Consider the following 16,874-nt stretch of genomic DNA (forward strand, 5'->3'; position numbering starts at 1 on the left):
AGTAATTCGCGAACGGATCGGCCGAGCTGCTGGATCGAACGGCGCAGCGGGGGGGTAGAGTGTCACCGGTGGCCTCAACCGAGTAGGTACTGTCCTGCCGATAAGGCCCCGACGGACGACGGTTCGCACCGGGCGCTTTGCCTTTAGCGGGCCGCAGCTGCCCGGTCAGTTGGACCGCTGAGGTGGGCCGAGCGCAATGAAAGCCCCACCCGGTGCCTCAGGCAAGGTCGCTCCTCCGAACGGATCCTTCCCATGGGCTGCTCCTCGAGGCAACACGTCACGAGGTGGTCGGAGCGTCGATTCGTACTGAGCCGCCTTCCTTCGTAGAATCCGACCGCTTAATGCCCACGCCCATTTCCTTGTCACAAGGCCCAACACAACAAGCTTTTTCTTAACCGGACATCGTCCACGATTATTTCAAATAGAACACGAAAAGAAGAAGAAGAAATCAAAGAAGAATTGTTAGTGCTCAAGCAAAATTTCACCAAGCTTACTTGGCGGTCCGTGAGTAGACTCAAAATTCAAAACGCACATCACTCCCTCGCGCGAAGAAGTTTTATTACCGCTGTCACAGATCAAGCAGGCACATTTGCGGCGCGAAGATAAACCCGCCGGTTCCTCGAATTTCTTCTGCACCGGGAGTAGAGGTAGATCGACCACTGGCTTCCGAAGCTCAACACCGGGCACGCTGGATGTAGAATACTGGCCTTCCAATGTTTATCGAAGTGGGTAGTTTATCGAAGATCGACCGGCCGGGCTTTGAACATAGCAGCCTGCCCGCTTGTTTAGGATAAATAACAAAAAGATCTCCTCGCTAGGGAATGCGCATGGATCTTAAACAAAAACGACAACACCGCAGAGAGGAGACTAAGGCGTATTCGTACTAACTTCCGATGGGTATCAACAAATACTCATAAACGCCTACTACGTAAAGGATGTATCGGGAACCGCAGGATCACAGAATCGTCATGGAAGATTATTGTAAACTACAAGGCTTGCGCGGCGAAAGGGCGGGACCAAATAGGCGAACTTAAACTTTCGAAATTAAATTGCTGTACTAAAATATCAAAATCCCAAGACCAAACGGGACCGCATGGTATAACATGTATTTGGATTTAAGAGAAGAACCACCATTATCCAGATGTAAGAAAGCAAAGAAAGTCTCAAAGATTAAGAAACGGAATTTCAAAGACTGGAGCTAGGGAAGAAAGTGCGACCATAACAAAAGGAAGAGGAAAGCCTTTAAACTCATCGAGGGAGACGGATCGGCGAGAGGTTTTGAGAGCCGCTGTAGGCGCGCAAATAAGATCGCCGGAGCTCCAAAGCGCAGAGAAAGAAGAGGTAATGGAGGCGTTAAGGTGAAAAGGAAACGAAGAGTTTACAGGGCCCCACCGCTTGATCCGTGTCACGAATCAAAGCACACATTCAGCTGCTTATTTCGAATCGCTTCGATCACATCACAACTTATATCCATCCATCCTCCCACCATGAAAAGATGGCGGAAAGAAACTGACCACCACTGAAGATCCGCCATCAGCGAGGGTCGTGTAAGTTTCGACACCACATACTAGAAAGGACAGTAAGCTTTACAACAGATACTTGAAAGATGTAAGACACGTACGCATCAGTACGCTGCTGTACCTTTCATATACTCTATATAAAGAACCTCGTGCTCACGGTACGTATTCTGAGATTTTGGAAGCCACTTTGTTCATCGTAGCTTACCTGACTTGAGCGTCGGAGGGCCGTCGCCGGGACACCCCTCCCGGCTCGGTTTTGCTGCAGGTTCACCGGAGCACTCGAGGATCCAGCAGGGAGCGCCGCATCCTCAGCGTTCGTTGACTCTTGATTCGAACAGGATCAAGACCTAAGAGTTCAAACCAGGTCATCCTTCATAAACCTAAGTCAAATATCCCTAATCTCAAAACTTGAATCCAAAACTATAGCTGAATCCTTACTTGACCCAGACTAGATCATAGCTATGCAAGAAGAACTAGCCCAATTTGAGAGAAACTAAGTCTGGGATTTAGTACCACCATCTAAAAATAAAAAGGTAATAGAAACAAAATGGGTATTCAGAAATAAATGAGTGAAACTGGGAAATTACTATAAACAAAGCTAGGCTAGTTGCTAAAGAGTTTAGTCAAGTAGAGGGACTTGACTATGACGAAACATATGCCCCAGTAGCTAGACTCGAGTCCATTAGAATGCTACTTAGCTATGCAGCCCATAAAAGGTTCAAACTTATCAAATGGATGTCAAATCCGCCTTTCTAAATGGACTAATAAAAGAAGAAGTCTATGTAGGTCAGCTACTTGGGTTTGAGAGTTTAGATCATCCTGACTATGTCTTTAAACTACAGAAAGTCTTATATGGACTTAAGCAATCACCTAGGGCATGGTATGAAAAGTTGACCTCTTACCTAATCTCTAAAGGATTCAACCAAGGACAAATTGACCCAACCTTATTTGTCAAATCAATCAAAGAAGATATCTTTATAACCCAAATTTATGTAGATGACATAATCTTTGGATCAACCAACTCAGAATTTTTATAAGAATTCATAACCCTAATGGAACAAGAGTTTGAAATGAGCTTAGTAGGTAAATTAACTTACTTTTTAGGATTACAAATTAAACAAACAAATGAAGGTAATTACATTTATCAACAAAAATATATTAAAGAATTACTTAAAAAATTCGGAATGGAAAATACTAAAGAAATAAAGACACCTATGGTCGTTAACACAACCCTAGATGTTGACCCTAATGGAAAACTAGTTGATTTATAATACTATAGGAGTGCCATAGATAGCCTACTGTACTTAACTGCAAGTCGACGATATTATACTATACACTATAGACTTATACTAAACCACGGTTAAAGAATCATTTCACTCAAGTCAAAGAAACAAAAGAACAATTCGAATAGGAATTTTATATCAGACAACCAATCAAATTTCTAATTCTGACTCAAAGGATGTAATGGACTGAGTACAAGTGGTGAATGTCAGCTACTTGGCCCATCACTTGTCAGCTGGTTTAGTAGAAAGCAACACTGTGTTGCCTTATCTACTGCTGCAGGATATATAGCCATAGGAGAATGTGTCGCACAATTATTATGGATGATGCACACTTTAAAAGATTTTAATTTAACCTTACAAAAGTAAAAGTACTCATTGATAATGTTAGCTCAATCAATTTAACAAAAAACCCTATGCATCATTCAAGAACTAAACACATTGAAATTAGACATCGCTTTATCAGGGATCATGCCATTAAAGGTGATATTGAGCTCAAATACATTGAGTCTAAGTCTAACTTAGCTGACATATTCACTAAACCCCTCCCTGAAAGTGAATTTAGTAACTTACGTTGACAATTAAGAATGTGTTTAATAGACTAGGACTCTTACTTTTAAAATTGTTTTCAAAATTTTCTTTAAAATTTTAAGGTAAAACTTTTTTTTCCAAACTTCCCTATTTCTAGACTTTTAAAAATTAATTTCAGTCTAAGTCTAGATCAAACCCTTAGAAAGCATGCTCCTATAGGTCTAGAACTTGAGCATCTCATCAACACACTAGGACTACCTTGTTTGTGTATTGCTAAATTTAGAAAGGGGTGAGATGCATAGACAGATTGCCTAAACTTAAGATGCTTATATCAGTGCATCACCATAGGTCTGGGCGTAAAATACCAAATAAATAGTAATCAGGTTAAGTATTTCAGCTTAGCCAAACACTAACTGAATACAATTAACTTAACTTGACTAACAAGTGAAAACTGTTATCTTCTGATAATCAGTAACTAATGGTTAGACAGTTGAGGATTTTTGTTTAATGTCAGGTTTTAAGGGGAGGATTAATTCAAATTATTTTCATACTTATTATTTTCTCTTCTTTAAAAATATTTTTGAAAAGTATTTTTCATTTATTTAAAAATACTTTAGCAAAATTGTTTTGAAACTTGCTTTAATTTTGCAAACTTATTTTTGAAAATTATTTTGAAAATTACTTTAATTTTGTAAACTTATTTTTGAAAATTATTTCGAAAATTGTTTTAATTTTGCAAACTCATTTTTTGGAAATTGTTTCGAAAATTGCTTTACTTTTGCAAACTCATTTTTGAAAATTGTTTTGAAAATTACTTTTAACTTATAAAAATAAATTAACTTACAAAGTTAGTAGATTTTTGAATATGTGTTCAAAAGTTATCTTTCAAAACATAGCTATTTTGAAAATGTTAGTAGATGTTGAAAATTATTTCTGATATGAAAGGTGAAAGCTTATGTTTTTTTTTCAAGTTAAATTCCCCCAAGTAACTCTGGATTCTGTTGGCAATCTCTACTGCAATTTTTTGGTCGCTTATTCCTATATTTTCTATGTTTTTTTTATGAATGTCAAAAGGGGAGGGTTAGGTGGATTAAGTTAGCACCAAAAATATCAAGCATAAAACACCAACTAACTTAACTAACTTGAAAAACATTGTTTACTTTTTGCATATTTTTCACTAACTTAACTCAAGTTATCATTGCATCAAAAAGGGGGAGATTGTTGGTGCGATTAACACTAACGGTCTAACTCAGGTTTTGATGAATGACAAAGAAGGTTAAGTTAGGTTTGTTGTGATCTCACACTTTGACTGAGTGTGTAGAAGAAATTCAGCTAGGTCAACGGATCGACCAGATAGCTGATGTGAAGTCCGAATAGGTCGATGGGCTGACTGAATATCTGGCACAAAGCCTAGCTAGGTCGACGGGCTGACCGGATAGCTAGCACGAAGTCCAGCTAGGTCGACGGGCTGATCGGATAGCTGGCACGAAGTTCAGATAAGTCAATGGGCTGATCGGATGTCTGGCAGGTAAGTTAAGGTAAGTCACTGGAGGGGAGTGACTTGGTGAGGACGTGTTCCCCAGAACAGTAGGCGTCAATCCAACTTAGAACCATTTTAGGAATCTAAGTTGAGATCGTGATTAGATTCTGGTCTCGATGAGACAGAATCTAATTACTACCCTTTTTGTGAGAAAATAATCCAGACATGATAAGGTTAAGTCCCCATGTCGTTAGTTTGTTTTTTTATTTATTTTCTTGATAATTTCTTATTACTCAGCCGATCTTATTTTTATTGATCTAGTGTTAGCCGATCCTATTTTTATGGATCTCGTAGTCTTTGCTCTTATCATTTGTGGTGTATTTAAAGGGTCGTAGAGGCGTGTAGAAGTTGTCTTGATGTAATGTTTTCTTTCATAAGTTAAATTTCTATTTGTCCTATTCTTCTTATATATTCTTGTGTGTTGTGTGCTTTGGGTGTGTTATTCATCGATTCTAAGCCAACATCTGGTATCAGAGCTTTGGCAGTATAGAACACCCAAGAATCCACGATTCCACAAAAATGTCTGGCATCCCACAAGTTGCTGCGAAGGAGAACGACGGAGTGTCATTTCCCTATCCAATTCTAAGCCCTCACAATTACACTATGTGGGCAATAAAGACAGAGGTGATTCTAGGAGGCGGTGGAGCCAGTGGAAGGAGCCCAAGTAGATACAAAGAAGGACAAAAAAGCGCGTGCATACATCTTGCAATGTATCCCCGAAGACATCCTTCTCCAGATTGCAAAAAAGAAGACGACGAAGGAAGTCTGGGACAGCCTCAAAACGAGGTACCTTGGTAGTAATCGGGTGAAGAAGGCATGCGTACAAACGTTGAATAGCGAGTTTGACGCCCTCCGGATGAAGGAGACCGAGATGATTGATAAGTTTGCTGGCAAACTTAGCGCCACGAGCAGCAAGTTCTCCACTCTTGATGCCACGCTTGAAGATTCCTCTTTGGTAAAGAAGTTGCTTGATTTTGTCCCTAATAAGTTCTTCCCTATTGTTGCCGGTATTGAGCAGTTTCACGATCTTGAGACGATACCATTTGAGAAGACTATTGGGCGACTAAAGGCGTACGAGGAACGAACACTATGATTACGCGGCAACACCAACGGCACTGAAGGTGAGCTCCTACTTACTCATACCGCATGGCAAATGCGATAGAAGGGGAGCAACGTGGATACTTCGTCAGGAGGCAAGGGGTGTGGGTTCAACAGCCCTAGTCGTGGCAAATGGCGTGGGCGGGGGCGCGGTCGTGGTCGTGGTACGCTGAGCCAAGACAGTATAGGAGGCACTAGCAGCAACGACAGAGACACTCGTGACAAGAGCCGTATAAAGTGTTTCAATTGTGAGAAAATGGGGCATTACGCATCCGAATGCTACAACAAGCGTCGTGATGATGAGGCTCACCTCACTTGCGCCACCGATGAAGAGCCAACACTGATGATAACCGTGTCCCACGAGGAGCTTGACACTAGGCGTGAGCGACAGGATACCATTCTGCTCAGTGAAGATAGGTTGCTACCGGAGATGTACTGCGGCGTTAATAAAGGAGATAAAGACGTTTGGCACCTTGACAACGGTGCCAGCAACCACATGACTGGTCATCGCGAGAAGTTTAAAGAACTAGATGAAACCAGCACCGGGAGGGTGAGGTTTGACGATGGATCAACCATTGAGATCATGGGCAAGGGGATGGTTATGATCGAATGCAAGAACGGCGATCAGAAGGCTCTTCATGAGGTATACTACATTCCGAAACTTTGTAGTAATATCATAAGTCTCAGTCAATTGATAGAAACTGGGAACAAGGTGCACATGGAAAGAGATACCATGAAGGTGATTGATAGGAGCGGGAAGCTCTTGATGCTGGTAAAGCGAACACAAAATCGCTTGTACAAGATAACCTTGAAGACATTCAAGCAAGTTTGTCTCCTAGCAAGCCTAGAAGACCCAACCTGGTTATGGCATACAAGGTTCGAACATGTCAATTTCCATGACTTGAAGCTGTTAGGGGAGAAGAAATTGGCGATTGATGTGCCTCCATTGCCCCAGCCGAACAAGCTTTGCGAGGTGTGTGTGATCGCCAAGCATGCAAGGTCGTCATTCCCGTGCCAAGCAAACTGTAGAGCGGAGAAGCCGTTGGAACTTCTCCATGCTGATATTTGCGGGCCAATCTCACCATGTACACTAGCCGGTAACAAGTACTTTCTTCTAATTGTTGATGATTTCACAAGGTAGATGTAGGTGTTTATATTGGCAGCAAAGAATGATGCATTCCAAGCATTCAAAAAGTTCAAATTCTTGACGGAGAAGAAGACTGAATACAAGATCAAAACACTTCGGACAGACCGGGGCGGTGAGTTTCTATCCACGGAGTTCACTCAGTTCTGTGAAAATGAAGGAATCGAGCGACATCTCACGGCTCCCTACACACCCCAACAAAATGGTCTTGTGGAGCGCCATAATCGCACCGTGATGGCCATGGCAAGATCTCTCCTCAAGGGTACACATATGTCGGCAAGGTTCTGGGGAGAGGCGGTTAGACATGCTGTCTATTTGTTAAACCGTTTCCTAACTAAGGCGCTAGGAGAGCGCATGCCATTTGAAGCTTGGATGGGGAGAAAGCCACATCTCGCCCACTTGAGTGTTCGGTTGTGTTGCATATGTGAAAAATACAACCCCTCGCCTCAAGAAACTTGACGACAGAAGCTCACCCATGGTATACTTGGGTGTCGAGGAAGGCTGCAATGCTCATCATCTATTTGATCCAAGGCATGACAAGTTACAAGTAAGTAGAGATGTGATGTTTCGAGAAAATTGTGAATGAACATGGAATGCAGGTGCCAACAATGAAGAAAAGGTACTACAATTTATGGTGGTGGATGCATTCGGCACCGACGAGGTGATTGTTGCAGCAGACATTGAGGCCGCAGCGGAAGATGTTACAACACCGGCAGTAGCTGTGGTACCCATGACAGGACTGTCAAGTCCATCTACACCATCATCGAACACCCATGCAGCTTCCTCGCCTTCGATAACAAACTCACCCCAGTCTTATGAAGGACCGGTCCGTTTTAGATCCATTGCTGATATTTACGCCAACATTGAGGAAGTGGTTGGTATTGATGAAGAAGAGGGTGAGGTGATGATGGTGATATCTGAAGAGCCGACATGTTATCAAGAAGCTGCAATCGAGGCTTGCTGGTACGAAGCAATGGAGAAAGAGCTAAAATCTATTGAGATGAACAATACCTGAAACCTAAAGTGGGTGTTCAAATTGAAGAAAGATTTAGATGGGAAAGTTGTTAAGCACAAAGCAAGATTAGTGGCTAAAGGCTATATACAAAGACAAGACATCGACTTTGAAGAAGTGTTTGCGCTTGTCGCTAGACTTGACACTATTCGAGTCATTCTTGCGCTTGCGGCAAATCAAAGCTGGGAGGTACACCATCTAGATGTGAAGTAAGCATTTCTTAACGAAGAGTTAGAAGAAGAAATATATGTCACTCAACCAGAAGGGTTTGAAGTACAAAATCAGAAACATAAAGTATACAGGTTGTCCAAGGCCCTCTATGGACTGCGACAAGCTTCACGAGCTTGGAATATGCGTTTGAACATGAGTCTGGAAGAGCTTGGCTTCAAAAAATGTACTTAAGAACATGTAGTATATACAAGAGGTGAAGGAGAAGCAAGTATACTTGTTGGAGTGTATGTCGACGATCTCATCGTGACAGGAAGTAGCACAGAGAAAATCAACAAGTTCAAACAACAAATGATGACAGAATTTGAGATGAGTGATTTGGGTCTTCTCTCCTACTACTTAGGGATTGAAGTGGAGCAACAGAAGAACCGAATTTTACTTAGACAATTAGCTTATGCCAAAAAAATTCTATCTCAGTTCAAGATGGCAGACTGCAATGTCATAAAGCATCCAATGGAACCCAAGACACAGTTGCATAAGGACTTGGAAGGAACTCCAGTTGACACCACGGAGTACAGGCGCATTATTGGTTGTCTGAGATATTTGCTACACACACGATCGGACCTGTCATATTCTGTCGGAATGACGAGCAGATACATGGAGAGGCCTACAATTATGCATCACAAGGTGGTCAAACAGATTCTCAGGTATTTGAAAGGTATAATCTATTTTGGGCTTGCTTACATAAAGGGACCCCAGGAAATTGGTATATTCGGCTACTCGGACAGTGATTTAGCCGGCGATCTCGATGGGAGGAAAAGCACAAGTGGAATGACTTTCTATTTTAATGAAAGATTGGTGTCCTGGAATTCACAGAAGTAGAAGACAGTGGCGCTTTCATCGTGTGAGGCAGAGTTCATGGTAGCCGCAACTGCGGCCTGCCATGCTTTGTGGTTGAGGAGCCTTGCCAGCGAATTAACCGGTGTAGAGCCAAAGTCGGTAACTTTGTTTAACAACAAATCTGCGATAGCTCTTATGAAGAATCCGGTATTCCATGATCGAAGCAAGCATATAAATACAAAGTTTCATTTTATTAGAGAATGTATTGAAAGGGGACAGATATTGTGGTTGAGTTCGTTAATGCCAGAGAACAACGAGCCGATGCGTTAACTAAAGCATTGCCAGGAGTGAAGTTAGCTGCCATGCGGCATTTACTTGGCATCCGTGATTTACAACCATGTCAGGATTAGGGGGAGTAATGTGAGAAAATAATCCAGACATGATAAGGTTAAGTCCCCACGTCGTTAGTTTGTTTTTTTATTTATTTTCTTGATAATTTCTTATTACTCAGTCGATCCTATTTTTATGGATCTAGTGTTAGCCGATCCTATTTTTGTGGATCTCGTAGTCTTTGCTCTTATCATTTGTGGTGTATTTAAAGGGCCGTAGAGGCATGTAGAAGGTGTCTCGATGTAAGGTTTTCTTTCATAAGTTAAATTTCTATTTATCCTATTCTTCTTATATATTTCTGTGTGTTGTATGCTTTGGGTGTGCTATTCATTGATTCTAAGCCAACACTTTTTACTATAATTGTGCTAACACTTTGTTTTACAGGGTAGTATAATTTGTATTTCCCTCGGACTAATATTTTCTTGTAGGAAATTGATGTGCTGGAAAATGGTGGTCCGGGCACTCGGAAGGGATCTAAGCGCTTGGAGTGAAAAAACTTATCTCGTTGCCACGTGGAGCGTGCTGATTGGTTGGGCCAACGTCACAGTCCAGGCGCTCAGAAGGGATCCAAGCGCTCGAAGTACTCCTATAAAAGGAGTCTTCCTCTAGAGCTACGAACAACAAGTTTTGCTACGACTGCTCTGTTGTGCTCTGCTCTTGCGACGTTGCGAAGCCTCTTTGACAACCTGCGACTCTATTTTCTTTTCAATTATTGTCGGTATTCTTTTCATAGTTTCTGTACTTTTCGGTAATCTTTTTTTGCGAACTATTAGTGATTGCCCCCCGAAAACACTCTCACGTGCGACCCTTGGAGTAAGAGTTGACGAAGGCTCCGAACCAAGTAAAATTGATTTGTGTTAGCGTTGTGCCGTTTATTTTTCCGCTGCGTACTCGATTTAATAACAATTTTTTTTAAATGATCGCTATTCAACCCCCCCCCTAGCGAACTCTACGGTCCAAGGTCCAACAAAAACCAGAAGTATTTTTTCTATCATCAATAGCTCCTCCCCAATCACTATCACTGTATCCAACTAACTTGCAATTCTCGGAAAATGAATAAATTAAACCATAATCCAAAGTTCCCTTAACATACCGTAATATTCTTTTGGCAGTTTCCATATGAGATTTGTTAGGGTCGAAATGTAGCTAGAGGGGGGGTGAATAGCTCGTCGCGCTTGTCGTCGCTTGTTTCTTGGTGATGATATGCAGCGGAATGTACAAGAAACAAAAATACAACGCTAACACAAAGATTTACTTGGTATCCACCTCAAGAAGAGGTGACTAATCCAAGGATCCATACACGACACGCTCTCCATTAATAAAACACTCCTTCTCGGTCGCAGCCGGAGGTGGAGAAACTTCGTACAAACTCACACAACAACAAGAAGAAAAGAAGAAGCAAAATACAAGTAAACCTTACAAGATTTTACACAATAGACCCTAGCTAGCTTCCCCTTCTTGTTTGGAACGCCTCTTGACCTTGGAAGTGCAAAAACACCTTGCTCCAAGAAGTTTCAAGAACTGACGGTGAGTAGTGGAGAAGGCGCTGTGAAGATCAGAGAAGGATCGGGCGAAGTAGTGCTGAAAAAGACGCTCGCAACGGCTTTATTCAGCGCTAACGGTCGGATCTCAATCGATTGAATTGCTCTCAATCGATTGGGGAGGCTTTGGATCGATCGGTTGATCGATCCAAAGCGCCTCTGTGCTTTCTGGAACTCGCTTGAATCGACTTCCCGATCGATTCACTAACCCTCGGGCGATTCCAGTCTCTCAATCGATCACTCGATCGATTGGAGGCTCCCAATCGATCGGGTGATCGATTGGGAGGGTCTCTGTGCTCGCGTCGATTCTCCCCAACCGATCCACCGATCGTTTGGGAGAAGATTTTGTCGCGGCACCTCACCCAATCGATCAACCGATCGATTGGGCATGAGTCAATCAATCGGTTGATCGATTGATCCAACTTGATTTGCCCTAATCAAGTCCCAACCCCCTAAAACTCAACATCTGGCCAACCATGACCTGTTGGGACATCATGCCTAGCATTCGGTCACCCTCGACCTGCCAGGACTTTCTCACCAAGTGTTCGGTCAATCCCTTTGACCCACTTGGACTTTTCTCCTCGTGCCAAGTATCCGGTCAATTCTTGGACCTACTTTGACTTCTCAATACCAGGTGTCCGGTCAACCTTGACCCACCTGGATTTCCATGTGCCTGACTTCACTCACCAGAACTTCCCTTCTGCCCAATTTCACTCACTAGGACTTCTCATCTGCCTGGCTTCACTCATTAGGACTTTCACCTAGCTTCACTCACTAAGATTTTCATACTGCCTAGCTTCACTCACTAGGTCTTTCACCTGACTTCACTCACCAGGATTTCTTTTCTGCCTAGCTTTACTCACTAGGACTTCCCATCTGCCTAGCTTCACTCACCAGGACTTTCCATCTGCCTGGCTTCACTCACCAGGACTTCTCAGTTAAGTATCCAGTCGGTCTTTATCTACCTGACTCTTCCTCACATCTAACTGGTCAACCTTGACCAGAGGAGAATTGTACCAATAATCTCCCTAAATGAATGATTGTATCTGCAATCTCCATGTATTGTCAAACATCGAAACCCAAACATCAAGACTCAAGCTTGAGTCATCTCAAGCTCAGTCAACCAGGTCAACCTTGACATAGGGAATATTGCACCAACAAGATTGAGTTGGGGACTCCATATAACGACACATAGCTCCAACTCCATAAAGAATATCAGTCCTAAAACATGTAAAGTACCTCAAATTTCCGGCAAACTTTCGATATAATGTTGGATGTATCTTCTTACCATCATCAAATCTAGACAACTTGACTCCACATTTAACAGGGGTTTCAACTGATTGACAATCTTCCATACCAAATTCCTATAAGATTTTATTTGCATATCCCTTTTGAGAAACAAAGATACTATTATCACTTTGTTTTACCTCAATGCCAAGATAATATGATGTTATCCCAATATTTGTCATTTCAAATTATGTAGTCATGTCTTTCTTTAATTCACCCAACATTGTTGAATTGCTCCCTGTAAAAATCAGATCATCAACATATAAACAAACAATTATCAAATCGCCATTATCTTTTTCTTTAACATAGAGATCATATTCATGTGGACACTTTATGAAGCCCTTAAATTTGAAATATTGATCAATTTTGTTGTACCCAGCTCTAGGAGCTTGTTTTAATCCATACAAAGCCTTCTTTAATTTCAGAACTTTATTTTCTTGTGCTATGGCAATATACCCTAATGGTTGTTCTATATAAAGTATAAACATCTTCCTTCAACATGTCATTCAAGAAATCTGACTTGACATCTAACTAAAAAATATTCATTTTCTTTATCCAGCCAATGCAATAATTAATCGAATAATTTCTAAGCGAGCAACTGGAGCCAAAACTTCATTATAATCGATACCTATTTGCTGACTAAATCCTCTTGCAATAAGACGAGCTTTGTATTTTTGGACTTCTCCATTTGCATTCTTCTTTATCTTGTAGATCCATTTCACACCAATAGTTTGCTTTTCTTTTGAAAGAGTTGTCAATTCCCATGTATCATTCTTATGAATTGCATTTATTTCTTCATCCATTGCTAGTCTCCATTGTTTATTTTTCACTTCTACTTCAAATGTTAGGGGTTCTAAATATGCAAAAAGACAAATAGAAACATTGATTTGATGAGTTTCAGCATAGATATCTTCCAAACTTCTCATCTTTTGAGGTATTTCAATTGGACTGTTTTCATGGGGAGTAGGTGGTCGAGTTGTATTCTGTATTGGCACTATAATGTCCTCTTCTTCTTCTCCTCCAAAATATGGAAGAAAATTATAATTTTTCTCTTCTTGAACTTCCCAATTCTAAGATGCTCCTTTAACAAATTCAACATCTTGACTTATCACCACTTTGTCATTGCTTGGGTTGTATAACTTGTATCCTTTGGAATGTAAACCATATCCAATAAAGACATATTTAGCACTTCGATCATCAAGCTTAGACCTCTCTTGTTGTGGTACTTGAGCATATGCAATGCTTCCAAAAAGTCTCAAATGTTTGACATTAGGCTTTCTTCCATTCCATTCTTCTTGAGGAGTTTGATATTTGATGTTCAATATTGGAAAGTGATTAGACAAGTAAACTGCACAGGAAATAGCTTGGCCCAAAACTCCTTCGGCATATTTTTGGCTTTTAGCATGCATCTTGCCATGTTAAGAATGATTCTATTCTTTCTCTCGACTACTCCATTTTGTTGTGGCAATCGAACTGTCAAAGGACGTCGCATTCCAGAAGTTTCACAAAAGTCATTGAACTCCTTGGAAGTGAATTCACCTCCTCAATTAAACCTCAAGCTTTGATATTATATCCACTCGCTTTTTCTACAAGTCTTGAAATTTTTGAAAACACCAAAAGCTTATGACTTTTGCTTAAGAAAATAAATCCAAGTTTTTATGCTAAAATCATCAATAAAGATTAAAAAATATCTACTCTTACCAAGTGAAGGAGGATTGATTGGTCCACAGACATATGTATGCACAAGTTCAAGTAACATTATCGCTCCAGATGTTGCTTCTTTTGGAAAACTCTTCCTAGCATGTTTCCCAAGAAGACATGCTTCACTTAAATGATTTGGATGGTTCATCAGAGGCATACCTTTCACCATATTCTTTTCTCCCATAGCCTTTAATGCTTCAAAGTTCAAATGACCGAATCTCATGTGCTATTGCCATGCTTCATCTTGCACATTAGCCTTCAAACACTTTGCTTCAATTGTCTTAATATTCAAAGTAAACAGCTCTTTGACAAAACAACCTTCGCAAGCAAATTAGCATTTTGATCTCTAAGACAAAGATAGCTATACTTCATAAGAATCTCACAACCTCTTTCAAGTAGTTGATCCATGTTTATAATGTTACTCCTTAATTTTGGCACAAAGTAAACATCTGATATTATTTCATGACGGACATCTTTAGAAGAGATGAGAATTGTACCTTTTACTTCAATATGAATTTTTGAGGAGTCTCCAAAAGAAACAATGCCTTTCACTTTCTCATCAAGCTCTACAAATTTATCTTTGTACCCACACATATGATTGTTTGCACCATTATTCAAATACCATAAATTGTTTTCACCTTTTTCTTCTTCCTTGATTTGTAGCAATAAAGTTGGCTTTGGCTCTTCAATTTCTTGATTGTCCGCAACAAGATGAGCCTCTTCTTTAATATCATTACTAGCACTATGACATTCCCAAGCATAATGATCCATTTTATGGCATGTGTGACATTCAACTTTAGACTTGTCATACCTTCTTCCATTTGAAGTTGGATAATAGCCTTGTCTTTTTCCTCTTGCTCTTCCGTAGTATCTAGTTGATGATTGACTTCTTTCTTCTTGATTAAAGTTGTCTCTTTTCCCTGCACTTGGTCCATTTTGGCCATGTCCATGTCTTCTTCGTCCATGGCCTCTTCCTTGACCACGACCTCTAAAATAATTGTGTCCTCTTTCATCATTCTTTAGTATAACCTTGTCTTTGAGAACTTGCTCCAATGACTCTTGTTGTCTTCTTTTCATCTTTTCTTCATGGGCTTGTAATGATCCCTCCAATTCTTTAATAGTCATCGAATGTAAATCTTTTGTTTCTTCAATGGCACACAATATAGTCAAATTTAGGAATCAAAGAACAAAGCATCTTTTCCACAATGCGTAAATCTTCTATCGTGTCTCCATATCTCTTCAATTGATTGACAATTGCCTTCATCCGTGAACAATAATCCATAATGGATTCACTCTTTCATCTTCAATACTTCAATATCACTCTTTAGTGATTGAAGTTTTACCTTCTTTACTCTGTCAACACCTTGGAGAGCCTTTGCCAATATCTCCCAAGCTTTTTTTGAAGTAGTAGCATCGACCACCTTCTCGAACATGGAATCATCCAAACATTGATGGATGAGGATGAGGGCTTGTTGATCCTTCTTCTTTGTCTTTGACAAAGAATCCTTCTCTACTTGAGGTAAATTATCTTCATTTTGAGGCTTCTCATAGCCTTTCTCTACAATCTCTCATACATCTTGGGAACCAGGCAATGCTTTCATCCTTAGACATCATGTCTCATAATTCTCCTTTGTGAGATAAGGAAAATGAAAAGAAGAAGCTCCATTTTTGGCTATCACTTGAGCACTTAACCTGGCTTTGATACCACTTGTTAGGACAAGAAGAATTCACATATCTCCACAATGGTATGATATTGTCTACTTTAGATCTAAACCCTCATGGATTTATTTTTGGGTTCAAAATGCCTTATACTAATAGAGATATCTTCCATATTTTAAATCCATGATCTTTTCCATGCATTTTTAATGTAGGACCGAGGTTGGTCGAGTCTTTCTTGGTTTCACTCGTAGTTGGTGAAAAATTGGTTTAGCTTGGTTTAAAATGAGTGCAAGGGACAAAACATTCCTCCTCTGACTCTCATGCCCGAGTGTTGCCACCCTCTCAGTTGACATTCTAAGAAGGTGGTGGAAAGGCTCAAAAGATGTAGAACACTTTACACTTTAAATGCTTTACTCAAAATATCCATTCAATAATGTGGGAACACAACTTTTATAGATCTCTAGGGATGTTATTTGTCTAATATACCTTGGTGCCAGACTGCTCCCACTAGGTTGGCTCCACCTGATAGCCATAGATAGGCTCGTTTTCACATTGTTTCTATTTGGACTGTACATGTAGGACCTATCTGTGCTTAGAAGCTTCTAGAATATTTTCCAATAACGGATATGTTTCACATGCTACCCACTAAATGGGCGATATTTTTTTTCCCCCTTTTGTACATGCTTAGAGAAACCAAGCATTAAGTGCAGTGAAATCTCACTTCCGTAGAAGGCAAGTATGAAACTTGCAAACTGTATACAATTTATTCCACTGATGGCAAGTTGATTGATCTAAAGCATGTGGACTAAGGCCTTGTTTTCTTAGATGTTGATGAATTGAAAATATGAATTTATATGAAAGATGGAATTGTGGAGAGGGAAAGATTAGAAAGATATTATCCTTTGCATTGTTCTCTTGAATAAAGATGCCTAGAGAGGATGAAAGGATAAGGTCCACGCAGCCAAACAAGCTAGTTGTGACTTACACGCAGCTTGATGATTTGATTTGCACTGGCTTAAAAGAGTATTTTAGATCCTCAGGTGCTGATTCTCAGTAGGTTCATTCCACTGATCCATGTGAAAATATAATGTTCCTACATCACACACTTTGATCTTTTAGTTGTCTTTCTATTTTAAATTGAAACCATTGAGTTTTCTATTTAT

The 16,874-nt window shown here is 40.4% G+C and overlaps 1 protein-coding gene across 2 annotated transcripts in view; it reads left to right on the top strand.

Moving 5' to 3' along the window:
- The window catches only part of LOC122019874 (chlorophyll a-b binding protein 7, chloroplastic-like), a 31,147-nt gene that overhangs the window by 11,839 nt on the left and 2,434 nt on the right, over positions 1 to 16,874 (top strand). The gene's annotated exons all lie outside the window — the stretch shown is intronic.

Source organism: Zingiber officinale, chromosome 9A, assembly GCF_018446385.1.
Source record: "Zingiber officinale cultivar Zhangliang chromosome 9A, Zo_v1.1, whole genome shotgun sequence".
In the NCBI taxonomy this organism is placed as follows: Eukaryota; Viridiplantae; Streptophyta; class Magnoliopsida; order Zingiberales; family Zingiberaceae; genus Zingiber; species Zingiber officinale.